General features: G+C 43.4%; 1 long non-coding RNA gene across 1 annotated transcript; it reads left to right on the plus strand.

Moving 5' to 3' along the window:
- Window positions 1-4,833: 4,833 nt before the first annotated feature.
- LOC147971045 (uncharacterized) lies at window positions 4,834-10,128 on the plus strand. The gene is made up of 2 exons (XR_015604471.1): window positions 4,834-5,156; window positions 6,176-10,128. It is a non-coding gene; the product is annotated as an uncharacterized LOC147971045 (long non-coding RNA).
- Window positions 10,129-20,682: the final 10,554 nt, after the last annotated feature.

Below are 20,682 nucleotides of genomic sequence, written 5' to 3' on the forward strand. Positions count from 1 at the left end.
AGATTGTGCAGTTGGAGGTCGTAGTACTCCAGAAGACCTCGGAGGAGGAAGGGGTGGATTGGAAACACGACGCCTCTTATTAAGAAGGATGTAAAGCACACTCGCTCTCCCCTGGCTGGATTGGGGAAATTTTCCGCCAGGGCTTCGCCCGTAAAAGAGGTTAATCCTGCTCGAACAGGGACTAGATCCGCGGGGGGAAGAAATCCCTGCGTTTGAAGCTTAGCCAGCTGATCGTGGGATACTGAACATCTCCCCCAATCGCCTTTTTCGGAGCCGTGGGGACGGGAGGAAGAACTGGGAATGCTAGCCATGTTGGAATGGTTTATCCTAGCAAGCTCTAAGGATTTTCCACTCAATGTGGAATGGGATCTGAGATCCAGTCCCTTTAAATAGGCACCCTTCTTACATGGCCAGGGTGGTATGTGCAAAAAGTACTCTGACCTATCATGTTCGCTTGACACGTGGAAGCCGAAGTGGTAGAGGCGCAGAAGCCCAGGGGTACGGCATTAAATGGAAAGCCGAGTATGACTCTTCGGATCAAACGCTTTGAAGTGTTCGGAGGAAGAACCCGCCTTGCAATGCCGAAGACTATTAGCGCGTCGGACACATCGTCATTAAAGCCTGGTTCGGGGGCTACTGAGGGAGTCCTGGATTAAGGGGTCCTCGGGCGTCCGGCCTATGTGACATGGGCCGGACTATTGGGCCATGAAGATACAAGATAGAAGACTTCCTCCCGTGTCCGGATTGGACTCTCCTTTGCGTGGGAGGCAAGCTAGGCGTCCGGATGTATTATTTCCTTTCTCTGTAACCGACTTCGTATAACCCTAGGCCCCTCCAGTGTCTATATAAACCGGATGGTTTAGTCTGTAGATAACAATCACAATCAGACAGGCTAGGCCTCTAGGGTTTAGCCGCAACGATCTCGTGGTAGATCAACTCTTGTAATCCTTATACTCATCAATATCAATCAAGCAGGACGTAGGGTATTACCTCCATCAAGAGGGCCCGGACCTGGGTAAAACATTGTGTCCCCCGCCTCCTATTACCATCGACCTTAGACGCACAATTCGGGACCCTCTACCCGAGATCCGCCGGTTTTGACACCGACAGTGAAGCACACGGGGTAGACTCTCTCCCCCTCTCTCTTGATGGCGCCGGAATGCCACCGGGGCCAGCGCCGCGGTGATCGTCTTCATCAACATCACCATATTCATCACCTTCCTCATCTCTTTTAAGTGGTCCACTCTCCCGCACCCCGCTGTAATCCACTACTTGAACATGGTGCTTTATGCCACATATTATGATCCAATGATGTGTTGCCATCCTATGATGTTTTGAGTAGATTTCTTTTGCCTTTTGGGTTGATTGATGATTTAGATTGGTTTGAGTTGTATATTTTATTTTGGTGCTGCCCTATGGTACCTTCCGTGTCGCGCACATGTGAAGGATTCCCATTGTAGGGTGTTGCAATACGTTCATGATTTACTTATAGTGGGTTGCTAGAGTGACAGAAGCTTAAACCCGAGTAGGGGGGTTGTTGCGTATGGGATAAAGGGGACTTGATACTTTAATGCTATGGTTGGGTTTTACCTTAATGATCTTTAGTAGTTGCAGATGCTTGCTAGAGTTCCAATCATAACTGCATATGTTCCAAGTGGAGAAAGTATGTTAGCTTATGCCTCTCCCTCATATAGAATTGCAATAATGATCATCGATCTTGTTAACAATTGCCTAGGGTAATTCCACACACCGATCCATCATTATTCCACACTCACTATTTATAATATATAGTAATATATTCTAACTTTATGTTAGCAGCACCTATTTTTATATTTTAGCTCTCCGATATCGTGCAAAGTTATCCTCTTTATACCCACAACGTAGTTTTATTTCTCGTTTCTAGATGGAAGCAAACGTTCGGTGTATGTAGAGTCGTATCAGTGGCATATAGGACTTGAGAGAATATTGATCTTACCTTTAGCTCCTTGTGGGTTCGACACTCCATACTTATCACTTCCACCTTTGAAAATTGCTACGATGATTCCTTGCACTTGGGGATTATCAAGGTGCGGAGTTGCGGAGGAGTCCGCAGCGAGTGGGTGAGAACGAAGTGTGCAAGGGTTTTCTTTTTCCTTTTGCATGTGTGGGTGAACACACACGGTTCGCAGAGGCGACGACGATGAATCGCGTGCGGTAGTAAATCACCAAGATTGAAGGGGAATCCAAATTTTCTTTGTGTTTTTTTCTACGATGAACATAAACCCTGCAAATCATCGTGTTCAAATTTGGCACTTTTCTGGGTTCATTTACAATATTTAGGGGATTATGTGCATTTTCTAGGCATTAATGCACATAATTCAAATTCAAACAATTGGTGCATGAAAAGGTACACGAGAATGGTCTGGAAAACCATGCGTGTGCTATTTAGTAAATTCTCATGCCTTTTATAAGGAATGGACAGAGATTTCACGGAAATGTGTGGCAATAGTCAACCACAAACATGTCGTTTATTGGTTTTCCAACTGTAGAAAAATGAAATACATGCTTGAAAAATATGACGGCTGGCATGGTGCCATGGTATGGCATCACCATGCCCTGGTAAAAATTTGAGAAGGTTTGGCTTATGTCGTCGTGCACGCCATTCATAAATCGAACCATCACCGAGGAATTTTCATGGTTTCGAGGGGGAAATCACCAAGATTGAAGGGGTTGGGAATCCAAATTTCCTTCCTAGTTTGTCATTCAGTTTTTTCTACAATCAACATACCCCCTCCAATGCAACGTGTTCAAATTTGGCATTTTTCCGGGCTCATTTACCCTATTTAGGGGATTATGTGCATTTTCTAGGCATTAATCCACATAATTCAAATTCGAACAATCGGTGAATGAAAAGGTGCACAAGAACGGTCTGGAAAACCATGCTCGTGCTATTTAGTAAATTCCCATGCCTTTTACAAGAAATGGGCAGAGATTTCAAGGAAATGTGTGGCAATAGTCAACCACGAAGGTGTCGTTTACTGGGTTAATAACTATACCAAGATGAAATACATGCTTGGAAAACATAACACCTGGCGTGGTGCCATGGTATGGCGTCCCTGTGCCCTGGTAAAAAATTAAGAATGTTTGCCTTATGTCGTCATGCACGTCTTTTATAAATCGAACCATCACTGAGGAAGTCTCATGGTTTCGAGGGGGAAATCACCAAGATTGAAGGGGGGGTCCAAATTTCCTTTTTCCTTTGTCCATGAGTTTTTTTCTACAATGAACATACACCTTGCAAATCGCTGTGTTCAAATTTGGCACTTTTCCGGGTTCATTTACCATATTTAGGGGATTATGTGCGTTTTCTAGACATTACTGCACATAATTCAAGTTCAAATAGTCAGTGCATGAAAGGGTGCACAAGAACGGCCTGGAAAACCATGCTCATTCCATTTAGTAAATTCTCATGCCTTTTACAAGGTATGGGCAGATATTTCGATGAAATGTGTGGCAATAGTCAACCACAAATGTTTGTTTATTGGGGTTTCAACTATAGAAAAATGAAATAAATGCTTGAAAAACATGACACATGGCATGGTGCCATGGTATGGCCTCACCATGCCCTTGTAAAAAAATGATAAGGTTTGGCGTATGTCATCATGCACGCCCTTCATAAATCGAACCATCACCGAGGAAGTTCCATACTTTCGAGAGGGAAATCATCAAGATTGAAGGGAAATCCAAATTTTCTTCGTTCTTTGCCTTGGAGTTTTTTTCTATGACGAACATACACCCTGCAAATCACCGTGTTCAAATTGGGCATTTTTCCGGACTTATTTACCATATTTAGGGGATTATGTGCATTTTCTAGGCATTTAGCGCATATAAATCCAATACAGCTCCATCTACACGGGTGTGATATGAGGGACGTGAATTGCCATTCGATCGCGGTGCATCCTACAATGCACACGCACGATCCGCGTGGCTGGGGTTCCGGACAATCATAACGCAACACAAAATAAGCTCGGCACACAATGTTTCCGGACGCGACGGAGATAAACCGTGTGCGATATTGAACGAGCAAAATTGTAAGGGAAGCCAAATTTCCTTCGTTGTTTGTCGTTGAGCTCTTAAAAACCACCGCACTGTACGGCTGCCCGGTCACTCTGTCCCAGAGCTCTCTCCAAGCATCGTTCATGGCGCCACGGCGTACAGTAACTGGTAAGGAAGCGATGGGCATCCCACCGCGCCGCGTTCCTCGCCGCTCTGACGCCCGAATAATTAAGTTACAATAACATTCTGCTAATGATGCCATGTCATCACATTACTGTTGCTAATCCTCACTTGATCCAAATCATTCTTCTGATTCAAACCCGCAAAAATAAAGTCAAAATGTAATTTATCCAAACCGAGAAACTAAAATGTTCATGATATTGCAAATAATCACTGAGTAATTGTCATGTTGGAACCAACCTCTTTTGGATTCCCAAAGTGCCCCTAGAATTTTATTAACTGGTCCAACAACTTTTAAATCTCGCCTTTTCTATTTCTAAAAATGGTTAGACAACTCCTTTTGGCCTCGAACTTTTTGTGACTCCTAAAAACAATGTGACTGATTTATGTGACAAGTCTCATATCTAACAAAACTCATTTAGTTTTATAATTTAATAGAAAGCATTAGCTAAAATTGAAAATAGAAAAAAATGTGAAATAGGAAATGAACCCCCCCTCCCCACGTTGGGCCAACCGGCCCAGCCAGCCAACTGGCCGGCCTAGTCGGCCAGCCCACCCAGGCCGGCCCACTCTCCCGCCATAAACCCCCCACCACCCACAAACCCTAGGCCCGATCCCCACTTTCCCCACTTCCCGATCCACGTCTCCCCCTCACCCCGACCCGATCTGGATCGGGGGAGCAACCCCGGTCAATCCCCTCTTCCCTCTCCTCGCCCCGACCTGAGCTGGGTGCCGCGCCGCCCCCGGCGTCGCCGCTTGCCGTCGCCCGAGGACCGTGTCGCCCCGTCCTCATCATCGCGCCATCCCCGTCTCCTCCCGGCGTCAAGCGCGGCTACGCCCGAGGACCGCTGCCTCCGTCCCGCCGCTCCTCGCGCCGTCCTCTGCTCGTGGGAGACCATGGCGTCGCCGGCCTCCCCGAACGCCACCCCGACCCCCTCGTCGTGAGCTCCCGCGCCCCGCTTCCCTTTTCCCCTGTATCCCGACGCCGTGCGCTCTCGCCCGCTCCACCCCCCGTACCCGTCGTAGCTCCGCGTGCCCCGCAGCCCGCGACCTGCTGTGCGCCAGCCATCGCATGCGCACGCCCCTGACCTCTGCTTGCTCGACCCGCGCATCACCGGTCGCCCCCATGCGTGCTCCCCGCGTCGCGGCCGACCCCCGCTGGCCTCCAGCTGCCGTTGCGCTGGTGCCGTCTGCTCGGACCGCCGCCGTTGCCAAGCCCCCACCTCCACTCACCGTTGCCCACGCACCTCCTTCCGCGCCAAGTACATGCGCTCGTCGCCGGCGCCCACTGCTGCTGCCGCGTCCACTGCGCGCGTGCGGTCCTGGCTGGCTAGTGCCCCTGCCACCTGGGCCGTGTGAATATTAGATTGGAGGTCAAACTAATTTTAGCCCACTAACCCGAGACCTAACACACTGACTAATGGGCCCCACAATTAATTAAAGAAAAATGATTAATCTAATAAAGTCAGAGACAATGACAAGTGGGACCCAAGCACTATTCCTCTTTTGACTTGTCAACTTTTGACCAGGTCAACTCAGTCAATGACCCCACCTACCAGCCTGAAAAGAAAAATTCTGGGTACATTCCCTGTGTACCCCTAGCAATTTATTCTTTTATTTTCGAATTAAAGATAATTCCAGAATATTAATAAAACTTTGAAAAATTATAGAAAATAATCCGTAGCTCGGATGAAAACATGAAAGTTGCTCAGAACGACGAGACGAATCCGAATACGTGGTCCATTCATCTATCACACATCCCTAACATAGAGAACATCGAACCGCCCCCGCTCTGTTTCACCTGTCCAAAAATGCCAAACTTCGAGGAAACATTCCCGAATGTTCTCCTCCTTCGCCGGTAGCGTGTAGCACCGCGTTAGAACACCCTAGCTTTGCCTGTTGTCATGTCATGCATCTGTGTGCTTTGTATTTACTATTTCTTCCTCCTCTTCTTCGGTAGACCTCGAGACCGATGTTGATGCCGCTGTGATCAACTACGTCGACGATGACCCTTCTTCCCTTTGAGCGGAGCTTCCAGGCAAGCCCCCCCCTCCCTTGATCGTCTTGATATCACCCATTCCATTCTCTCATGTTTGCATTAGATTTTGCTACTGTTATTGATTGCTCCTATTCTAATGCATACCCTGTTTTTGTAACCTGCTATTGTACCTTACCTCCTTATCCTAAACTACTTAGTATAGGTTGGTTAGTGATCCATCAGTGACCCCCACCTTGTCCTTGTTGCCCTTGCTTCATCATCGATGACTCGATCAATGTGATCGACGACCAAAGCCCGACACCTCACATCACGCCCCTTTTGTTGCTCGACTCTGCAGAGCTATTATCGAGTGCCGAGGATGATACCTCATAACGCACTCCTGATGATGACTCTATAGTGTAGCTATTCGGTCGCGGTCATCGAGGGTGATTCCTCCTTGATCACTCCCGATACGACTCTATCGTGCAATCCCTCAAGTGTGAACCTTGAGGGTGGTTCCTCTTACATTCACCTTGATGATTACATCGAGTGGAATCCACCGAGGGTGATTCCTCCGGTTTTCCTCCTTGATGTTTTGGACACATGGTTACCCAGACTTTACTTGAGACCATTGTTGAAGTCGGGTTGGCCCCGAGGGGTATCGGCGAGTTGATGTGAAAGTCGGGCGGGCCCGTAGAGCACCCGCGAGTTTTCTACGTGGCACGGCCATGCATTCTGGGCCCTTGCCGTAAGTCCGTGAGACGGGGCCATGGGGTCACATTACCGTGAGTCTCTGCTCGTCTCCGTGAGCCCCCAATGCACTAACAGGTTTGGGTATTTGTTCTGAGTTGGCCTTTACGCACTAACCACCACGCGAGAATAGTTATGGGCCTCGACGTCGTGGCATCAGCCGAAGCTTTGTCAGACGTCCAGTTCAGCATTGCGGCACGGTCGGATCGTGTAGGTCATCCGAGGCGGTGTTGGTATTCACCCTGCTCGCAACGACCAGGAGTGCAATGGGCGATGGGCCCAAGACCCCGAAACGCTTAGGATGTAGACCGACGGGGACCTCTCTGCTGAGCCTAGGTAGGGTTGCAACGTGTTGATCTTCCGAGGCCGGGCATTGACCCAGAAAAGTGTGTTCGGCCAGAGTGATTGAGTGTGTTGGGTAACGTGGTGCACCCCTGCAGGGAAGTTATCTATTCGACTACCGTGTCCACGGTAATGGACGTTTAGACTTGTATCCTGATCTATTACAACTAGAACTGGTTACTTGAGACATGAGATGGATATGTGGCTTCGAGATGGCTTTTCTCGCAGGGAGTCGAGGAAGGATCTCTGGGCGTTAATGCTATAACATGTTTGTTAAATATGAACTGCTATTCTTTACTCTTCTACATGCTGGAAGATGCTTGGAGCTGCTTGAAGATGCTAGTCTTCGATAGGCTAGGCCTTTCCCTCTATTCTGGCATTCTGCATTTCAGTCCACAGATACAACCCTTCCATTTGATACCAATGCATACTTAGTATAGATCTGATGCTAGCGAGTACTTTGGATGAGTACTCGTGGTTGCTTTGCTACCCCCCTTTTCCCTTCCTTTCTTCTTTCTGGTTGTTGCAACAAGATGGTGGATCCCAGGAGCTAGATGCCACCGTCGACTACTGCTACTACCCTGAGGGTGCCTACTACTACGTGGAGCCCGCCGATGACCAGGAGTAGTTAGGAGGTCCCAGGCAGGAGGCCTTGCCTCTTCGATCGTTGATGTTTGTGCTAGCCTTCTTAAGGCATCCTTATTTAACTTATGTCTGTACTCAGATATTGTTGCTTCCGCTGACTCTTGTGTATCGAGCTATGTATTCGAGCCCTCAAGGCCCCTGGCTTGTAAATATAAAGCTTGTATTATTTTAATGTGTCTAGAGTTGTGTAGTCATATCTTCCCATGAGTCCCTGATCTTGATCGTACACATTTGCGTGTATGATTAGTGTACGGTCGAATCGGGGGCGTCACAGCCGCCCGCGATCGCACACATGGTAAGGAAGCGATGACATCTTGCCGTGCCGAGTTCATCACCGCCAACGGCCACACAGTTACGTGGGCGGACTTTGTGGCTGCCATGGCCAAATGGGCGGTGGATCTAGAGGCGGCCAAAGCCGCACAGAAGGAGCTAAAAAGGCAGAAAGCAGTCAAGAAAAAAGAGTCCTGCCTCCGCAGGAAAGAAGAGGCCGCATGTCGTGCTGAGGAGAGCTCGGCAAAGATTGAAGCACGGTAGGCTGTCGCCTACAAGGCCGGGAAGGAGAACGCCGGCGTCTAGCCCGGCATGCCCCGATGGCAGCATGTGAGAAGTAGTTAGTGCGTGTGTCACCTGTAAGTTTGTATAATTAACTATGAGCATCTATGAGTACTACATACATACTAGTTTTAGAGAAAATTACCACTAGTATTTTAAGTTGGTATTATCTATTATTAACGTACAATGTCGGTAAGCACATTCTTTGAGGGCTTTGAGCGTTGATTAGTATGTGTTCACTGAAGTTTTGTAGCCGCACCCCGGCCCTAAATACTCCTGAAACGTCCGCCCGCAGCCACTGGCGGAGATAGAGTTGGCCGCAGCTGGTTTTTAGTCCCACCTTGCTGTGCGAGTTGGCCGCACACCGACTTAAATTGCTGCGCTGGCGGATGGCAGCAAGCTTCTCTCTTGTTGCATAGGAACAAATCTGGCTATGCGAGCGAGGCAGGTTGACACTTGATTGAATTTCATAAACCGATGATTGCTCATCGGGTGTCACCTTGCCTCATTCATGTACATTGAATAATCCTGATACAATGAAAGAGATTTTTGAAATTAGGTGTGGTTGGAGATGCTGATAGATATAAGAATTATTAAAAGATCACAAAACACATGGTTTTTATGGCGTACCCGTGTGCGTTTTTTGCGTTAATAATCCATAAGTCAATTACATGTGCGGCGTTTCCTAATAAAATAGGCGTATCATTGACCGAAAAAATCAACTACATGTGTACATTTTTTGGAAACGGGGTCTGCCAATTTTCTCAATTCTCACACACGAGTATTTTACGCGCTTCGTCTGTGTTGTGTGTTTCCCCCGCCCAAGTTTCAAGTTTCGCAGCGAAATTTTCATTAGGCGCGCGATTTCAGAATTTATTCCTTCCACCACATCCCCACCCATCATATTTTTTCAGTATCTCCTGATATGTCTCCAATGTATCTATAATTTTTGATTGTTCCATGTTGTTATATTATCAATCTTGGATGTTTTATAATCATTTTATATCATTTTTTGGTACTAACCTATTGACATAGTGCCAAGTGCCAGTTCCTGTTTTTTCGTGTTTTTTACATAGCAGAAAATCAATTTCAGACGGAGTCCAAATGCCCCAAAACTTTAAGGAGAATTTTTAAGGGCCAGAAGGAACACAACGGGCCCTGGCTACGCCAGGGGGGTGCCCCGAGGGGGGCACAACCCACCAGGGCGCGCTAAGAGGCCCAGGCGCGCCCTGGTGGGTTGTGCCCACCTCGGGTGTCCCCTAGACCGCCTCTTTGCTCTATAAATAGCCCAAAAATCCCAGAACCCTAGAGGAGTCAATGAAATATTCATCCAGCCGCCGCAGAGTCCAGAACCACCAGATCCAATCTAGACACCATCTCGGATGGGGTTCACCACCTCCATTGGTGCCTCCGATGATGCGTGAGTAGTTCTTTGTAGACCTTCGGGTCCGTAGTTAGTAGCTAGATGGCTTCATCTCTCTCTCTTGCTTCTCAATACAATGATCTTTTGGAGACCCATGTGATGTAACTCTTTTTACGTGTGTTTGTTGGGATCCGATGAACTTTGAGTTTATGATCAGATCTATCTTTTTATATCCATGAAAGTTATTTGGGTTTCTTTGATCTCTTATATGCATGATTGCTTATAGCCTCGTATTTCTTCTCCGATATTTGGGTTTTGTTTGGCCAACTTGATCTATTTATCTTGCAATGGGAACATGTGCTTTGTAGTGGGTTCGATCTTACGGTGCTTGATCCCAGTGACAGAAAGGAAAACGACACGTATGTATCATTGCTACTAAGGATAAAACGATGGGGTCTATCTCTACATAGATAGATTTTGTCTACATCATGTCATCGTTCTTATTGCATTACTTTGTTTCTTCATGAACTTAATACACTAGATGCATGCTGGATAGCGGTTGATGTGTGGAGTAATAGTAGTAGATGCAGGCAGGAGTCGGTCTACTAATCTTGGAGGTGATGCCTATATAATGATCATTGCCTGGATATCATCGTAATTATTTGAAGTTCTATCAATTGCCCAACAATAATTTGTTTACCCACCGTTTGCTATTTTCTCAAGAGAAGCCACTAGTGAAACCTACGGCACCAGGGTCTTGTTCCTCATATATTTGCCTTTGCGATCTACTTTTATTTGCTTTTATTTTCAGATCTATTAATCCAAAAACCAAAAAATACTTTGCTGCGATTTATTCTCATTTATTTTGTTTGGCGTTCGATCAATAAATTTACTACAAATTTATCTCACGTCTGTTTGCCACTTGAGGCGCCGTACCCCGAAAGGGATTGACAACCCCTTTAACATGTCGGTTGCGAGAAGTTGTCATTTGTGTGCAGGGGCTGTTTACGTTGTGTTGCTTGGTTCTCCTACTAGTTCGATAACCTTGGTTTCATATCTGATGGAAATACCTATCGCCGTTGTGCCGCATCATCCCTTTCCCTTTGGGGAAATACCGATGTAGCTTCAAGCGACATCAAAAGGAATTTTCTGGCGCCGTTGCCGGGGAGGATCAAGTCAAGATAGTCTCCGACCACGTGCCATTTCTGGCACCGTTGCCGGGGAGGATCTTCAACATATAGTAGGTTCCTAATCACAAATCTCATCTTCTTGCAATTTACATTATTTGCCATTTGCCTCTCGTTTCCATTTCCCCCTCTTCACAAAAATTTGCCGTTTTATTCGCCTCTCTTTTTCGTTTGCCGTTCTCTTGCTTTCCAGTCTCGATGGCTAGCATCCCTACTCCTCCTTTGTCACCAGATTTTGAAGTCCTTTACTTCAAGCAAGGACAAGGAGAAAATTTGAAAGATGCTTGGTATAGGCTTATGGAATCGTATCGTATTTCCAACTTAAAGGGGGACGCTAAAGTTTTGCTTCAAAAATTTTACATAGGATTGGCTTTGCATCATAGACAACTTCTTGATTTTGCCGCTAAAGGAAACTTCATTGAACTTGATGCCAATGCTACCTTTGAAATCTTAGAGGGAATTTTGGGAATTCCACCTCAAAAGAAGGGGTTTCCTTTTACCCCCGATGGAGCTCAAATGTTGGACAAACTTGGTGATTTGCATAAACATATGGTTGAAATACAAAAATATAATGAACCCCTCAAATACCTCAATGGTAGTATCAATCGCATGAATGCCCTGATTACTCTTTGTAATAAGCAATTGGATATTTTGGATCTTAAGATGGTTTCTTTCCCGGAGAATTTAGGGAAGCGTAAAGAGCCTCCCGGGTTCAGAAAACCCTTGCAAAAGTTGCCAAAACTTCGGAAGACAAAACTTAGATCCTTGCTTTATGCCTAGCTAAGGGCGTAAAACTATAACACTTGTTGGGAGGCAACCCAATGAATACATTTTATTTTTGCTTTCTATTCTTGAGTGTTAGCACAATTATGCAACTGTTATGATTGTGTTTTTTATGTTTTAACTAGTGTTTGTGCCAAGTAAAGCATTTAGGATCTTCTTGGGTGATAGTTGTTTGATCTTGCTGAAAAAACAGAAACTCTTATGCTCACGAAATTAATTTTCAGTTTTTACCAGAGAGTAATAAAATACCCACTCCACTTGAAGTAGATCAATATAAAAATTGCTCAGGTCTTTCTAATTGTTCAGAATTTTTGGAGTTACAGAAGTATTCGAAATAGTCAAATTGCTACAGACTGTTCTGTTTTGACAGATTATGTTTTCTTTGTTTTGTGTGCTTATTTTGATGTCTCTATGGTTTTCTTTGATGAGTTTTTGCCATAGAAAATTTGGAATACAGTAGATATAATACAAAAATAAAATATGAATTGGTTTGATACAACATTTATAATAGTGATTTATTATTCTTATACTAACGGATCTCACAAAGGTTTTGTTGAGTTTTGTGTGATTGAAGTTTTCAAGTTTTGGGTTATCTTATGATGGATGAAGGAAGGATGGAAGAGCCTAAGCTTGGGGATGTCCCGGCATCCCAAGCTATAATCCAAAAATGAGCAACCAACTAAGCTTGGGGATGCCACCGAGTGGCATCCCCGCTTTATTCCAACGATCATCAGTATTTTACTCGAAACTATATTTTTATTCGTCACATGATATGTGTTTTGCTTGGAGTGTCTTGTATGATATGAGTCTTTGTTTGATTTATTTTGTGCTTTAAGTCATCAATCCTTGCTGGACACACCTATTTGAGAGAGCCAAAATTATGTCATGACTTGTTAGAATTGCTCTCTATGCTTCACTTAAATTTTTTATGAGCAATGGACTTGCTCTAGTGCTTCACTTATATCTTTTTTGAGCACGGTGTGCTTTAGTATTTTTGAAGAAATGCTCTCTTGCTTCACTTAGATTTATTTGAGAGTTAGTAAAGTATTCAAGAAAATCTCTCTTGCTTCACTTAAATTAATTTGAGAGAAAGAAAAATTTATTATGCTCACGATCTTCACTTATATTTGTTGGAGCTTGTCAAAAGCAACGCATGAAAATTAGTCCCAAAGTGATAGATATCCAAGAAGGATATAATGAAAACTTTCATGAAGATCAGTGGACAAAATAAACTTGATTCTTAGTAATAGTTTTGAGATATGATGATGTGATATGTGAGTTATGTTGGTGAGTAATTATGCTTTTGTAAGAATATTGGTGTTAAGGTTTGTGATTACCTATGCAAGTACGAAAGTCAACAGTCATGAAATGAAATTATATCCTACTTGTGGTGCATTATTCAGTGTTATTTATGCTTAATGCTTGCTTATGAGATTATCTGTTTCTTGGTTGGTCGCTTCCCAATCTTTTGCTAGCCTTCATTTTGGACTAAGTATGATCACTACTTGTGCATCCGAAAACCTTTAACCCAGTTTTGCCACATGAGTCCACTATATTTACCTATATACGGTATTCTTTTGCCGTTCTAAGCAAATTTGCATGTGCCATCTCTAGTTTCCAAAAATAAACTTCTCTTTTGTGTGTTCGTTTCGCTCGCGGAGTGGTGAGGGGTGGCTAATATTTTTCATGCTAGATGTGTTATTCTCACGATGAGTGTTTATTCACTTGTCATTGCACGAGAGTAAGGCAAAGGTATTAGGGATGCCCAGTCCCGAAATGCAAAAAAATGAATTTACTTTATGTTGTCAAATAATAAATTGCATGGAAAGTGTTGGTATGGAGGGCAACCGTGGATACGGCTAGCCATGGAAAGTGAAAGTATGGTGGAAAAAAGAATAAACTTTATTTTCTGTTTGGGAACCGCCTATGATATATCTATGCATGGAAAGTATTGGGAACTCAAAGTCGTTTAACTCTAAGTCGTTTTCGTTGGTGGGATGGATACACATGCCAAAATGTTTTTATCTCTAAGTTTTTCTCTTTGAGCTCCGGCACCTCTACAAATCCCTACTTCCCTCTGTGAAGGGCCTTTCTTTTACTTTATGCAATTTTTATTTTAAGTCTCCATATTCTCTTATAAAAGCACCAACTAGGAGGCAATATTATCGTACTTAGTATTGGATATAGCTAATATTCAAGTGTGTTTCATGAATGGATCAATGTTTGAGCATGATGGGCTAGGGATAACTTATTTTAGTGTTGATATTTTGAAAGACATGGTTGCTTGTTGGTATGCTTGAGTATCTAAATTATCATGTCAAAACTAGACTATTGCTTTGAACAACTAAAGGTCCAATTGTCCATGCTATAAAGAAAAGAATATGATATGACATGATAGGCAGCATTCCACATCAAAAATTCTGTTTTTATCACTTACCTACTCGAGGACGAGTAGGAGTTAAGCTTGCGGATGTTGATACGTCTCCAACGTATCTATAATTTTTGATTGTTCCGTGCTGTTATATTATCAATCTTGAATGTTTTATAATCATCTTATAACATTTTTTGGTACTAACCTATTGACATAGTGCCAAGTGTCAGTTCATGTTTTTTCTGTGTTTTTTACATCACAGAAAATCAATATCAGACGGAGTCCAAATGCCCCGAAACCTTACGAAGAATTTTTATGGGCCAGAAGGAACACAACGGGCCATGGCTGCACCTGGGGGGTGCCCCGAGGCGGGCACAACCCACCAGGGCGCGCCAGGAGGCCCAGGCGCGCCCTAGTGGGTTATGCCCACCTCGGGTGTCCCCCGGACCGCCTCTTTGCTCTATAAATACCCAAAAAATCCCAGAACCCTAGAGGAGTCGACGAAATATTCATCCAGCCTCCGCACAGTCTAGAACCACCAGATCCAATCTAGACACCATCTCGGATGGGGTTCACCACCTCCATTGGTGCCTCTCCGATGATGTGTGAGTAGTTCTTTGTAGACCTTCGGGTCCGTAGTTAGTAGCTAGATGGCTTCATCTCTCTCTCTCTCTTGATTCTCAATACAATGGTCTCTTGGAGATCCATGTGATGTAACTCTTTTTGCGGTGTGTTTGTTGGGATCCGATGAACTTTGAGTTTATGATCAGATCCATCTTTTTATATCCATGAAAGTTATTTGAGTTTAGTTGATCTCTTATATGCATGATTGCTTATAGCCTTGTATTTGTTCTCTGATATTTGGGTTTTGTTTGGCCAACTTGATCTATTTATCTTGCAATGGGAAGAGGTGCTTTGTAGTGGGTTCGATCTTATGGTGCTTGATCCCAGTGACAGAAAGGGAAACAACACGTATGTATCATTGCTACTAAGGATAAAATGATGGGGTCTATCTCTACATAGATAGATTTTGTCTACATCATGTCATCGTTCTTATTGCATTACTCCGTTTCTCCATGAACTTAGTACACTAGATGCATGCTAGATAGCGGTTGATGTGTGGAGTAATAGTAGTAGATGCAGGCAGGAGTCGGTCTACTAATCTTGGACGTGATGCCTATATAATGATCATTGCATGGATATCGTCATAATTATTTGGAGTTCTATCAATTGCCCAACAATAATTTGTTTACCCATTGTTTGCTATTTTTCTCGAGAGAAGCCACTAGTGAAACCTACGGCCCCCGGGTCTTCTTCCCCATATACTTGCCTTTGCGATCTACTTTTATTTGCTTTAATTTTCAGATCTATTAATCCAAAAACCCAAAAATACTTTGCTGCAATTTATTCTTATTTATTTTGTTTGGTGTTCGATCTATCAGTTTACTACAAATTTATCTCACATCCGTTTGCCACTTGAGGCGCCATACCCCGAAAGGGATTGACAACCCCTTTAACACGTTGGGTTGCGAGAAGTTGTTATTTGTGTGCAGGGGCTGTTTACGTTGTGTTGCTTGGTTCTCCTACTGGTTCGATAACCTTGGTTTCATATCTGAGGGAAATACCTACCGCTGTTGTGTTGTATCATCCCTTCCTCTTTGGGGAAATACTGACGTAGCTTCAAGCGACAACATATCCCCCCTCCCCCTTCCCCCTACTGGCAGCTCAAATCGCCGTCGTCGCAACCACAACTTCAACCACATCTACGTTCTGCCCGACCATCATCAACCCAGTCAGGTAACCCACCGATCTCTATCATGGCCCCGGCCTGATTGCTTAAATGGTGCATGCGAAACATCCTCATGCCTCCAAATCCCCACCGCCCATACCTCCAGAGCATCACCGCGCAAGCCCAACCACATATCATGTGTAGGTCGAGGAGCTGATGGCGGTCGATGGCGCGATGGACGATGTGCATGTTGACCCGGAGGAACACCTCGCCTCCACCGCCGCCGACTTAGTGCAGGCTCTGGCCCAGATGAAGTGCCCCAGCGACTACCCCCCAGGACTTACCAGGTATGATCTGACCAGCTCAATCTTACCAATACCACTTGCAATGGCTATGTTTTGTACGATTGATGTATTAAGCATGTTCGTGCCTTGTTTATTTCAGTACTGCACACTGTGTGATGTTCAAGTATTAACTCTCCAACTCAATTTCATCAATACCAGCAACAAACTTACAATACATGACTCAGGATATAACTAGAGATGTTGCCCATTTGCTATTTTTGGTGGATGCTAACCATGTTGTACTTAACATGCATGTTCATGTACTTACGCAGGGTCATAACATCCGATGCTATTATTTACTGTCAAGGTTAGTTGCATCCCATGTCTTACAGTATTTCACATCATTTGTGCAATTGCAGTTTAACTTCTAACATTTACTGGTTGCCTGTAGGTACACATGTCAGTCGCACTGATCCACGCTTCGACCCGGAGGAATAGCTCACCGCCGCCGCCGCTGACTTTGGGTGGGCTCTGGCCAAGATGAAGTGCCCGAACAACTACCTCTCAGGACTTACCAAGTATGAACTCACCAGTTCAATCTTACCAATACTAGTTGCAACTAATGGCTATGTTTTGTACGTCTGATACGTCTTCGTCCTATCTACTTTTCCAAACACTTTTGCCCTTGTTTTGGACTCTAACTTGCATGATTTGAATGGAACTAACCCGGACCGACGCTATTTTCAGCAGAATTGCCATGGTGTTATTTTGTGCAAAAATAAAAGTTCTCGGAATGACCTGAAAATCAACGGAGATTATTTTTGGAATATATAAAAAATACTAGAAGAAGAATCCACGTCAGGGGGCCCACACCCTGTCCACGAGGGTGGGGGCGCGCCTACCCCCCTGGGCGCGCCCCTGCCTCTTGGGCCCCCTGACGCTCCACCGACATCCACCTTGATTCCATATATTCACTTTCGGGGAGAAAAAAACAAAGAGAAGGATTCATCGCGTTTTACGATACAGAGCTGCCGCCAAGCCCTAAACTCTCTCGGGAGGGCTGATCTGGAGTCCGTTCGGGGCTCCGAAGAGAGGAATCCGTCGCCATCGTCATCATCAACCTTCCTCCATCACCAATTTCATGAATCTCACCACCGTGCGTGAGTAATTCCATCATAGGCTTGCTGGACGGTGATGGGTTGGATGAGATTTATCATGTAATCAAGTTAGTTTTGTTAGGGTTTGATCCCTAGTATCCACTATGTGTCTGAGATTGATGTTGCTATGACTTTGCTATAATTAATGCTTGTCACTAGGGCCCGAGTGCCATGATTTCAGATCTAAACCTATTATGTTTTCATGAATATATGTGAGTTCTTGATCCTATCTTGCAAGTCTATAGTCACCTATTATGTGTTATGATCCGTTAACCCCGAAGTGACAATAATCGGAATACTTACCGGTGATGACCGTAGTTTGAGGAGTTCATGTATTCAATATGTGTTAATGCTTTGGCCTGGTACTCTATTAAAATGAGGCCTTAATATCCCTTAGTTTCCAATAGGACCCCGCTGCCACGGGAGGGTAGGACAAAAGATGTCATGCAAGTTCTTTCCATAAGCACATATGACTATATTCGGAATACATGCCTACATTACATTGATGATCTGGAGCTAGTTATGTGTCACCCTATGTTGTAACTGTTGCATGATTGATCACATCCGACATAATTCTCCATCACCGATCCAATTCCTACGAGCTTTTCATATATTGTTCTTCGCTTATTTACTTTTCCGTTGCTACAGTTACAATCACTATAAAACCAAAAATATTACTTTTACCACCGTTACCACTGCTGTCATATTACTTTCGTACTAAATACTTTGCTGCAGATATTAAGTTTCCAGGTGTGGTTGAATTGACAACTCAGCTGCTAATACTTGAGAATATTCATTGGCTCCCCTTGTGTTGAATCAATAAATTTGGGTTGAATACTCTACCCTCGAAAACTGATGTGATCCCCTATACTTTTGGGTTATCAAGACTATTTTCTGGCACCGTTGCCGGGGAGCATAGCTATATTCTTTGAGTCACTTGGGATTTATATCTGCTTATCACTATGAAGAACTTGAAAGATCAAAGAACCAACATTTTCCCCTCAACTACGAGGGGAGGTAAGGAACTGCCATCTAGCTCTGCACTTGATTCACCTTCTATTTTGAGTAAACTTGCGACACCTAGTGCTGCTATTGATTCTGATAGGTCGCATGTTATTGATGATGCCACTTCTACTTTGCATGATACTTATGATGAAACTACTTCTATGCTTGATAATACTGTGCCACTAGGTGAATTTCTTGATGAACAACTTGCTAGGGCTAGAGAGAATGAAATTATTGAAACTGATAATATTGATGAAAGTGATGATGAAGATTCTCCCCCTAGATATGAATTGCCTATTGTGCCTGAGGGTTATGTTATGGATGAAGAAACTGCTAGAGACTTCTTAGCTTGCAATGATAGATCTGATCTTAAGAAATTATTAGCTAAGCTTAAAGAAAAGTCTTTGAATGCTAGAATGAAATATGACCCTGCTTTTGCTACTTCACCTATCTTTATTACTGATAAGGATTATGATTTCTCTGTCGATCCTGAGTTAATTACTTTGGTTGAAACTGATCCTTTTTATGGCTATGAATCTGAAACTATTGTGGCACATCTTACTAAATTAAATGATATAGCCACCCTGTTCACTAATGATGAGAAAACTCGCTATTACTTTATCCTTAAATTGTTTCCGTTCTCATTAAATGGTGATGCTAAAATATGGTTTAATTCTCTTGACCCTAGTTGTGTGCGTAGTCCCGAGGATATGATTTATTACTTCTCTACTAAATATTTCCCCGCTCATAAGAAACAAGTTGCTTTAAGGGAAATATATAATTTTGTGCAAATTGAAGAAGAGAGTCTCCCACAAGCTTGGGGAGGCTTCTCCGTTTACTTAATGCTTTGCCTGATCATCCTCTCAAGAAAAATGAAATACTTGATATCTTTTATAATGGACTAACCGATGCTTCCAGAGACTACGTGGATAGTTGTGCTGATTGTGTTTTCAGGGAAAGAACTATTGATCAAGCTGAATTTCTATTGAATAATATGTTGACTAATGAAAATAATTGGACACTTCCTAAACCAACTCCTAAGCCAACTCCGAAGAAAAGGGGTATTCTATTTCTCAGTCCTGAAGATATGCAAGAGGCAAAGAAATCTATGAAAGAAAAAGGTATTAAAGCTGAAGATGTTAAGAATTTACCACCTATTGAAGAAATACATGGTATTGATAACCCGACACAGGTAGTAAAGGTAAATTCTCTCTATAGATTTGATAAATGTGAAATTCCATTTCCCAAGTTTGCTAGCCAATGCTTGGATGAGTTTGATGACTTTATGGTTAAACAAGAAAACTTCAATGCTTATGCTGGTAGACAATTGAAACACAATGCTGATATGCTTGAACTCTTGAGTGATTATATGTCTAGAGTTAAAGGTGAACTTAAACTTATTAGTAAACATGCTTCTATGGTTACCACTCAAGTAGAACAAGTACTTAAAGCTCAGAATGATTTGCTCAATGAATTAAACAATAAGAAAAATGATAATGCTATTAGAGTTATGACTAGAGGGGGTAAGATGACTCAGGAACCTTTGTATCCTGAGGGCCACCCTAAAAGAATTGAGCAAGATTCTTAGAGTACTAATGTTGATGCACCTGGTCCTTCTAAAAGGAAGAAGAAGAAAAATGATAGGACTTTGCATGCTTCTAGTGAACCTGTTGTTGACACATCTGAGATTCCCAATGATATTTCTATTTCTGATGCTGAAACACAATCTGGTAATGAACATGAACCTAGTGATAATGTTAATGATGATGTTCATGTTGATGCTCAACCTAGCAATGATAATGATGTAGATATTGAACTTGCTGTTGATCTTGATAACCCACAATCAAAGAATCAACGTTATGATAAGAGAGACTTCGTTGCTAGGAAACACGGTAAAGAAAGAGAACCATGGGTTCAGAAACCCATGCCTTTTCCTCCTAAACCATCCAAGAAAAAGGATGATGAGGATTTTGAGCCCTTTGCTGAAATGATTAGACCTATCTTTTTGTGTATGCGTTTGACTGATATGCTTAAAATGAATCCTTATGCTAAGTATATGAAGGAAATTATTACTGATAAGAGAAAGTTACCGGAAGCTGAAATTTCCACCATGCTTGCTAATTATACTTTTAAGGGTGGAATACCAAAGAAACTTGGAGATCTAGGAGTACAAACTATACCATGCTCCATTAAAAGAAACTATGTTAAAACTGCTTTATGTGATCTTGGAGCCGGTGTTAGTGTTATGCCTCTCTCTTTATATCGTAGACTTGATTTGAATAAGTTGAAACCTACTGAAATATCTTTGCAAATGGCTGATA

Source organism: Triticum urartu, chromosome 5A, assembly GCF_056163025.1.
Source record: "Triticum urartu cultivar PI428250 chromosome 5A, HENAU_Tu73, whole genome shotgun sequence".
In the NCBI taxonomy this organism is placed as follows: domain Eukaryota; kingdom Viridiplantae; phylum Streptophyta; class Magnoliopsida; order Poales; family Poaceae; genus Triticum; species Triticum urartu.